Consider the following 8,577-nt stretch of genomic DNA (forward strand, 5'->3'; position numbering starts at 1 on the left):
GATTAAAAGAGGCCACCCATTCTTTGCAAGTCCTCTCATCAAGACATGGAGTCTCTTTCCTTCTTGAATCTGGCTGGCTAGCTTCATGACTTACTTTAATCAGCAAATACAGCCAATATGTAATGAATGACTTGCCTCTTCTCTAATTTTCCTGGGACACGGTTGCTATTGAACAAGCCCAAGATAACCTGTTGTAGAGGGAACATGGATGAGATTGAGGAACCCCAGCCAGAATGTGAATGAGGCCATCAGGGAGCAAGCTGCCCGCAACTGACCTGCCAACTCAATGCAGATGTCTGAATGAGCCAAGCCAACACCATGTGGGACAGAGAAGAACCTTGCCAGCTGAGCCCAACAGTAATCACTAGCCCACAGAATAGGGAGGGGAAAAAAATTGCTGTTTGAAGCCACTAAGTTGATAACTGATAAAAAGTATATTTTAAATAAATTTCAATATTACTCCACCACAAATTCTTCACATCTCACTGGAAGTTTCAAATACTCATCTACTACTACAAAGGTATTATAAAATATCTAATTGATCACTCAACTAATAGTTATGAATTTTGATTTTCACAACTGATTCTTCTCAATTATTTAAGAAAGAATGCTCATTTCAATAAAAATATAAAGTATTTAGTCATGTCCAGGTTGATGACAAGCATCCATTTCCCCTACTAATTTTCAGCTAGGGCAATCCACATAGAATTTTCATTTAACTCCTATGTCACTAGAGTGCAATTTGCTTTAGGATAAGAATCTTATCTAGCCGGGACCGGTTTGGCTCAGTGGTAGAGCGTCGGCCTGCGGATTGAAAGGTCCCGGGTTGGATTCCGGTCAAGGGCATGTACCGTGGTTGCGGGCACATCCCCAGTAGGGGGTGTGCAAGAGGCAGCTAATCAATGATTCTCTCTCATTGATCTTTCTAACTCTCTATCCCTCTCTCCTCATTTCTGTGAAAAATCAATAAAATTTATAAAAAAAAAAAAAAAAAAAAAAAGAATCTTATCTATTCTGTTTCCCGGTAGAACCCCAGCACCTAAAACAGTGCCTGGTACAAAGCATTCAATAAGTACTGAATAATGTGACAAGGGCTCTAATATTTGAATAAATTATGTAAATGTATCATTTTCAGATCCAATTTTTTTTTCTCTGAAGTGAAAAATGATATTCAATCTGTAAAAGCAAATTTATTAGTTTTATGAGAGTGATGATAGATTCTTCACAGGTAGTTATGCAGCTAATAACCTGAGGAGTTAAGTATAATTAAGGCAGATCACTCTGAGGAGAAAGCTCCTATCTTTTTCTATCTCTGCATTTATGTTCTGCTCATTAAAACTGTGCAGCCTATTATCTCATCAATAATCACAGAGTACAAACCCAGTGAGGTATAGGTGAATCAGTATTTTATCTCACTTTCTTGGTGAAAGCATTTTGCTTTCACAGTGACAAAAAAAATTCCACAAATACAGCAGCAGAATAATTATTTAAAAAGAAAGTTTAAAAGCAGACTCAAGTTAGTAACTATTTGTGTGTTATTGCACTCAGGAAAATATTAACACATAATTAAAAGATGTGATCGAGAACTAAGAGTCATATTCAATATCCTTAATTTTTTGTCATTGTTACAGGCAACACAAAGATGAATATCCCAGGCTACAGACATTTTTGCATTGTTTGGGGCATATTTTATAGGATAACTCCTGAAGATATTAATTTTGAGCATTTTCGTTTTAACAACTCATGCCAAACGCTAGCCAAGAAAGTTGTATGTACTACAGAATATCATGTAGCCATTAAAAAATATGAATGAGACCCACAGTTTGTACAAAGATATACAATTAAGTGGAAAAGAAAGTCATAAAACATTATGAATGGTATGTTACAAGTATTGGAAGAAATTTAAAAGTTGATAGTAATAATAATGGGGAGGAAAGAAAGCATATGTATCAAACTATTAATGATAATTTCCTTCAGAAATGATTCACAGGGAACTAACAGATTTTGCATTATTCATCTTAGCAGTATTTGAATTTCATATGACACTTATGTATTTTTGTTTCAATAGTTGTATTTTCAATAATTAATCTTTAAAATATCAGCCTTTTATTATTTAACTAGAGGCCTGGTGCATGAAATTTGTGCACTTGGGGGTGTCTGTCGGCCCGGCCTGCACCCTCTTGAAGTCTGGAAGCTTGCGGGGTATGCCTGGCTACTGGCTAGCTGGCAGTTGGACATCCTTAGCTGCTGCTGTGGAGGTGGAAGTGGCTCTGGCCACCACGGCTGCACTCGCCAACTGTGAGCCCAGTTTCTGGCTGAGCAGCACTTACCTTGCTCAGCTTTGAGCACTCCTGCATTGAGCGTCTGTCCCCTGGTAGTAAGTGTGTGTCATAACAATGGTTGTTCCTCTATTTGGTTGATTTGCATATTAGCCTTTTATTATATAGGACTAGAGGCCCAGTGCATGAAATTCATGCATGGGGGAAGAGTATCCCTCATCCCAGCCTGAACCCTCTCCAATCCTAAGTACTCCCCTGCTGGCCTGATTGCCCCTAACTTCTCTCTCCTGCTGGCCCAATCTCCCCTAACTTCCCTCTCCTGCAGGCCTGGTCCTCCATAGCTGCCCTCTCCTATGGGCCTGGTCCCCCACAACTGTCCTCCCCTGCAGGCCTGGTTCTCCCCAACTGCCCTCCCCTGCAGGGCTGGTTCCCCCCAACTGTCCTCCCCTGCAGGGCTGGTCCTCCCCAACTGCCCTCCCTTGCTGGCAATCTTGTGGCAGCCATCTTGTGTCCACATGGAGGCAGCCATCTTATATGTTGGAGTGGTGGTCTATTTGCCTATTGCCCTTTTATTAAATAGGATAGTCCACTTGTTTTAGTTATGATGCTTTCACCAAATAACAAATACTCACCAATGATTTCTTTCTTTTCTTAAGGCAGCAATTTTTTATCACTCCTTTTCTAGTTTCTTTTTTTAATTAAATGTATTGGGGTAACACTGGCTAATAACTTTATAAGAATTTCAGGTGCCCTAACTGGTTTAACTAGGTGGATAGAGAGTCGGTCTGCAGTCTGAAAGGTTTCAGGGCATGTACCATGGTTGCAGGCACATCTCCAGTAGGAGGTGTGCAAGAGGTAGCTGATCAACGTTTTTCTCTCATCGATATTTCTAACTCTTTCCCTGTCCCTTCCTCTCTGTTAAAAATCAATAAAATATATTTAAAATATTTTAAAAAGAATTTCAGGTATACAGCTTTATAATACATCTGTATACTCTATTGTGTGCTTACTAGTCTCCTTCCATCAGTTTTTTGACCCTCTTTACCCTCTTTGTACTCTCCCTTCCCCGTCCCATCTGGTACCCACCCTTCTGTTGTCTGTGTCTAACAGCAGAAATAAGAAAAGACATTCACCTTCCATTCCTCCTCTCCATCTATCATCTATCTAAAAGACAAGATGTTTGCAACTAACTAGTTCTAGGTTTGTGGGGGTAAAGGATGGACTAAAGATACCTTCACACACCCAGCCTCTCTCTCTCTTTTCTGTCCTCAGCATTGGGGATTTTCATCTTGGGTTTTTGTTCATCCATACAAGTGGCTGTGACAACTCCAAGCTTCAAACACCCAAATGACCAAGTTCAAAGTAGTGTGTAAGAGTGGACAAGGATTGGACTTGCCTCACATTTCTTTTTTCTTGTTCCAGGAAGGAGAGTGCTTTTCAGAAGCCTTTGTACCTTTCATGCCAAGCCTAGTGTTCTGTGACATCTCAACTTACCACAGACAGACGAGAACCAGTTTCCAAGGCTTGGTTTATTTCCCTGTGCTAAACACAGAATAAAAGGGGGTTTCATTGGCAATGAAAAAGGGAAAGTGCCTGACACTTCTCTCTCACTTTAAATAGGTGGTTTCCTCCTTGATTTCTTGGATGGTTTTCAAACACATTTATATTAGTAAGTCCTATGGAATCAAGCAATTGTGTCTATTTCCTCACATGTCAGTTCTACTATTACACGGAATCACTGACTGTCATTTTTTATTGTGTTTTCCTCATGCTCCTAATTTTCCTGGAGAATTTATTAAAGATGGCAAGAATGTAAAAAAAAACAAATGCAATAGTCAGCACTTGGCATTCATCATCATACTTGGGTATGAGTAACTGCAGTCCTACATATCCTGAACTGGGCGGCCAGCACAAACCAAAGCTACATTTAAATATTTAAATCCTAGCACCTGAAAATTCTTTTATTTTAATGACTTTTTTTTTACATTAAAAATATATGGAATCTCCTCACAACATGGGACACATGGAAGATGCTAATCTGAGTGTGGCACATGGGTAAACCAGGGGGGACTTGGAATCCTCCTGAGGATACTGTGGCTGAAGCTGACCAACCCAGAGCTCTGACTATCCCAGACCTTTCCAAGGCCACACAAAAGCATCCCTATTCCACAGGACACTGACTGGGAAGTTCTGATAGAGATTTGAGTTATGAATCCTGAATGGGAATCATAATGAAACTTACTCTATTAGACTGTGGAAGAAATTAAATAAAATAATCAGCACTCTGCTCACATTTTTTTTTTATATCCAGAAAATTTATGATCAAGATGGCTCTGTATTGCATGAAATAAGCTAAAGAATGCGTCCGGGCATCTAAAGCTTCAGTCCTGACACTCATGCCTCCAGAGCACAGTAGCATTTCATTTCTCTTGACAGAGAAACAACAGCCCTCTCCTGCCAGAGGCAAACATTTTGGAATGACTCTGGACCCTATGGCAATATAAATTAGGTCTTTCTGGTGCATTTTTTGGTAAACACTTAACTATTGATATTTAATGGGCCTGATTTCACACTTCAGCTCTGGCCTCCACTTGCAGGCTGACCCTCTTCCCCTTTCTGAAGCCATTTCTCCTTCCAACCATCTGTATGATGGTGACAGGCACAGTAGTGGCACAGTAGTCCATTCTCCGGTCCATTGGTCAAGGGAGGGCTCCAGATCCAGACTGCACCTGCGAGGCACCTCCTAGAGAAAGAGACTAGGAATGAGAAACAGAAGCGGGCTCTTGTTCTAGACCAGACACTGCCCAGCCCAGGGAGCTCCCCGAGGCTAGCTGGGAAAGGGAAGATGAGACTAAAGTAAATGAAGCAGAATTACAGAGAGAAGGAGAACAGAAGAGCAAGATAATCATGCCCATGGTGTGTAGGTCTCTGGGTCCAGTTACCCCGGAGGATGGCTGCATCGCTATCCTGACCTTGTGCAAGACACCTCAGAATCCTTACGATAAATTCCTTTTATTTTATTAAATTCGTGCAAGGGCCTTGGCCCTGGCCCCCATCCGCCCCCACAGCGGCCAGGGACTTCTGCCACCTCTGCCGTGGCCCCACCTGCTGTGGCTTTGTCCTGAAAGAAGGATATCCAGAAGGACGTCTGGTCTAATTAGCATATTAGGTTTTTATTATTATAGGTCTTGCTCAAGCTGACTTATAATAGCTTTCTGTTCTTTACAAACAAACAAACAAAAAAGATGCCCAAGATGTTAAATACATCTGCATATCAGCGGCATTCCATTTCTCTTTATAGGGAAAGAGCAGCCACCATCTGCTAGAGGCTGTATATTTTAGGCAGGATTTCAGAACTTCATAGCAACCCAAATTAATTTTTCTTGGGAGATACAGTCAGTGGGAGAGAGAATTAAAACTATCCGTGTGCCTTCATAAAAATCTACTGCCCCACAGGCCTGTCACTTCCCGAAACACATGCTGGTATTTGGATGATTGAGTTGAGCAAATGGAGGATTTAGGGACAGATAACATGTTACTGTGTGTGTGTGTAAATGTGTGTGTGTGTTTTAAATTCAATGCAAGGTCCAGTTCATTGATTACACAGACAATGATACCGAGGTAAGAGATGAAACAACCGTAAAGAAGAACAGCATAAAGAGAGGAGGTGGAGAGGATAATTTTCCTCCCTCACTTTGGAATAATTTATTGAGGGCCTTTCCCGTCGCAGGCACTGGATTGTGTCTTAGGTACATTCAGATCTTCTTTTTTAACGAGTACTGCTGACCTCATTTCAGGAGGAAGATGACCATGTAAGTTGCTTTGGAAAAGAAAGGCTTTGGAAGATAGAACCTCAAGGGTAGGATAAGGAGGGGGAAGAGGAGGAAAAGACATAACTAGACATAATAGACATAAAAGACATAAAAAACATAATAGACTTAACTAGAGTTACTGTGTGCTGAGTACATAGCATAATAGCTCCTCCACCTTCATGAAAAGCTGCAGCAAGTAAACAAATCTCTCGGCAAGCTTCCCTGTTGCCCTAGAAAGCAGGCCTACACAGGAAGCTGAGAACATGGGTTGTTAGTTATTGTTATGCACAGTTGACAGTTATTTATGGTTATTGACTGGCTATGTGCCATTGGGCCAGTTGCCAGAAGTCATCGGACACCTGATGACTTCTCTGTGCCTCAGTTTCCTTCTCAGCAAAATGGAGACAGATAGCAATAGAGTTGGTCTCGTAGGGTCATGGAGAAAACTAAATGTTTCTTCCATATAAAGCAATTAACATGCTGCCTAGAATATTGCTGGCCTGCACATAATGTGTTCTAATTATTTAGTGTTGGTGTTGTTGTTACTATGACAAATACTCAGTGACAATTACTTCACATACACCATTTCATTTCATCTTAATGGGGGGGGGGGGGGAGGCGGGGAGAGAAGAAAGGAGGGGTATTAGCCCTACTCAGAGACACTGACTTGCCTGCTATCACACAGAGCAGAGGTAGAAACCCAGAGATATAAACACCAAGAAGCACATCTCCCAGGCAGACATCAATCAGAGTGATGACCAGTGCTGCAGACAGCAAGAAGCATGACATCATGTACTCTGGGATACTTCATCGATGAATTCCTAATCCCCACCCAAATCCCTGACTGGGCGGGTGATGAGTGAGCTGCAGACATAGACAATCAGAGTGAGCACCCCAGGGCTTTTGTTGAAAAGGGTTTGCAATTTGATTGTTGATCCAGATTCAGATCTGAGGCGAGAGGTTGGCATGGTCGCTTGGGGTTTGATGGAGGAAGCAGTGCCCAACTCCAACTGGAAAAATGGGAATGACCTAGGTCCGCAAACTGCAGCTCGCGAGCCACATGCGGCTCTATGGCCCCTGGAATGTGGCTCTTCCACAAAATACCACGGCCTGGGCGAGTCTGTTTTGAAGAAATGGTGTTAGAAAGAGTTTAAGTTTAAAAAATTTGGCTCTCAAAAGAAATTTTATTCTCTGTACTATTGATATTTAGCTCTGTGGACTAATGAGTTTGCCGACTACTGGCCTAGGTGATGGATAAGTGGATTATTTCAGGAAGCACAAATAACCTGAGTGAAGGTGAGGAATAAAAATGCACGTGGTGGCCAAAACCGGTTTAGCTCAGTGGATAGAGCATCGGCCTGTGGACTCAGCTGGCTGCGGCACAAGGCAGAGAACTGAGGCCCGTGGAAGACCCAGAACCAGGTGGGGGACCAAGATGTGCTAGGTGGCAGTGGCATGAGAGCTGAGCAGGGCGACAAGTGGGTGAGGTGGCCCTAACTAGTTTGGCTCAGTGGATAGAGCTTCGGCCTTCAGACTGAAGGGTCCCAGGTCCGATTCCAGTCAAGGGCATGTACCTTGGTTGTGGGCACATCCCCAGTAGAGGGTGTATAGAAGTCAGCTGATCAATGTTTCTCTCTGATCGATGTTTCTAATTCTCTATCTCTCTCCCTTCCTCTCTGTAAAAAAATATCAATAAAAAAATATAATTTTTAAGTGCACGTAGTGGCCCAGGGAGTGCTGAGTGGCCTTCACTAATGATAAGAAGTAGTAGAAAATAAGTTTGGACAAGGAGGTGGGGCTCCTACCGTGAGGGGCCTCAGGCCATAATGAGGTGAGTCTGCTATGATAACCACACTCAGCCATTCCCATATTGAGGGGGAGGGGGAGCGCTGAATCCTTTATTATTGTGATAATGCATTAGCTTCCTAGATGGTCCTCCCACTTTGCCTCTTGATCCTCTACATCCATCTCCCAAACACTAGCACCAAAGTCAACTTAAATAACAGAAAACAAGTCTTGTTGTTCCCCTGTAAGGGCTTCCCACTTCCCACAAAATCCAGATTCTTCACTGTCATCTACCTGCCCAGACTCCTGCTAACCAGCCCCCTTCATCTTTCCATACCCACCCCTGTCAACAGGCTCCAGTCTCCGGCCTGACCTTTCTCTTCCTCAATCCTGGGTCCTGTCCCCAGCCTAGGCCCTTTCTCACTCCATCTCTGCCACGCTCTTCATTCAGCTCATCCTTTGGGTCTCAGCTTAAATGTCACCTCCTCAGAGAATGGTTATTCAACGACCCAATCTAAAGTTTATTCGCATACCTCCCACATTCTCTTTATCTCATCTCCTGCTTCTTTTCCTTCATAGAATTTATCGCCACCTGTAATCATGTTGTTTGTTGTTTTATAGTCTGTCCTCACACCGGGATGTAAGTGCCCTGTGAGGAGGGGCCTGTAATGTGTTCCTCATTACTCAGTCCCCGGTACCTA

Source organism: Pipistrellus hanaki, assembly GCF_964339955.1.
Source record: "Pipistrellus hanaki genome assembly, chromosome: 6".
NCBI classification, from domain to species: Eukaryota; Metazoa; Chordata; class Mammalia; order Chiroptera; family Vespertilionidae; genus Pipistrellus; species Pipistrellus hanaki.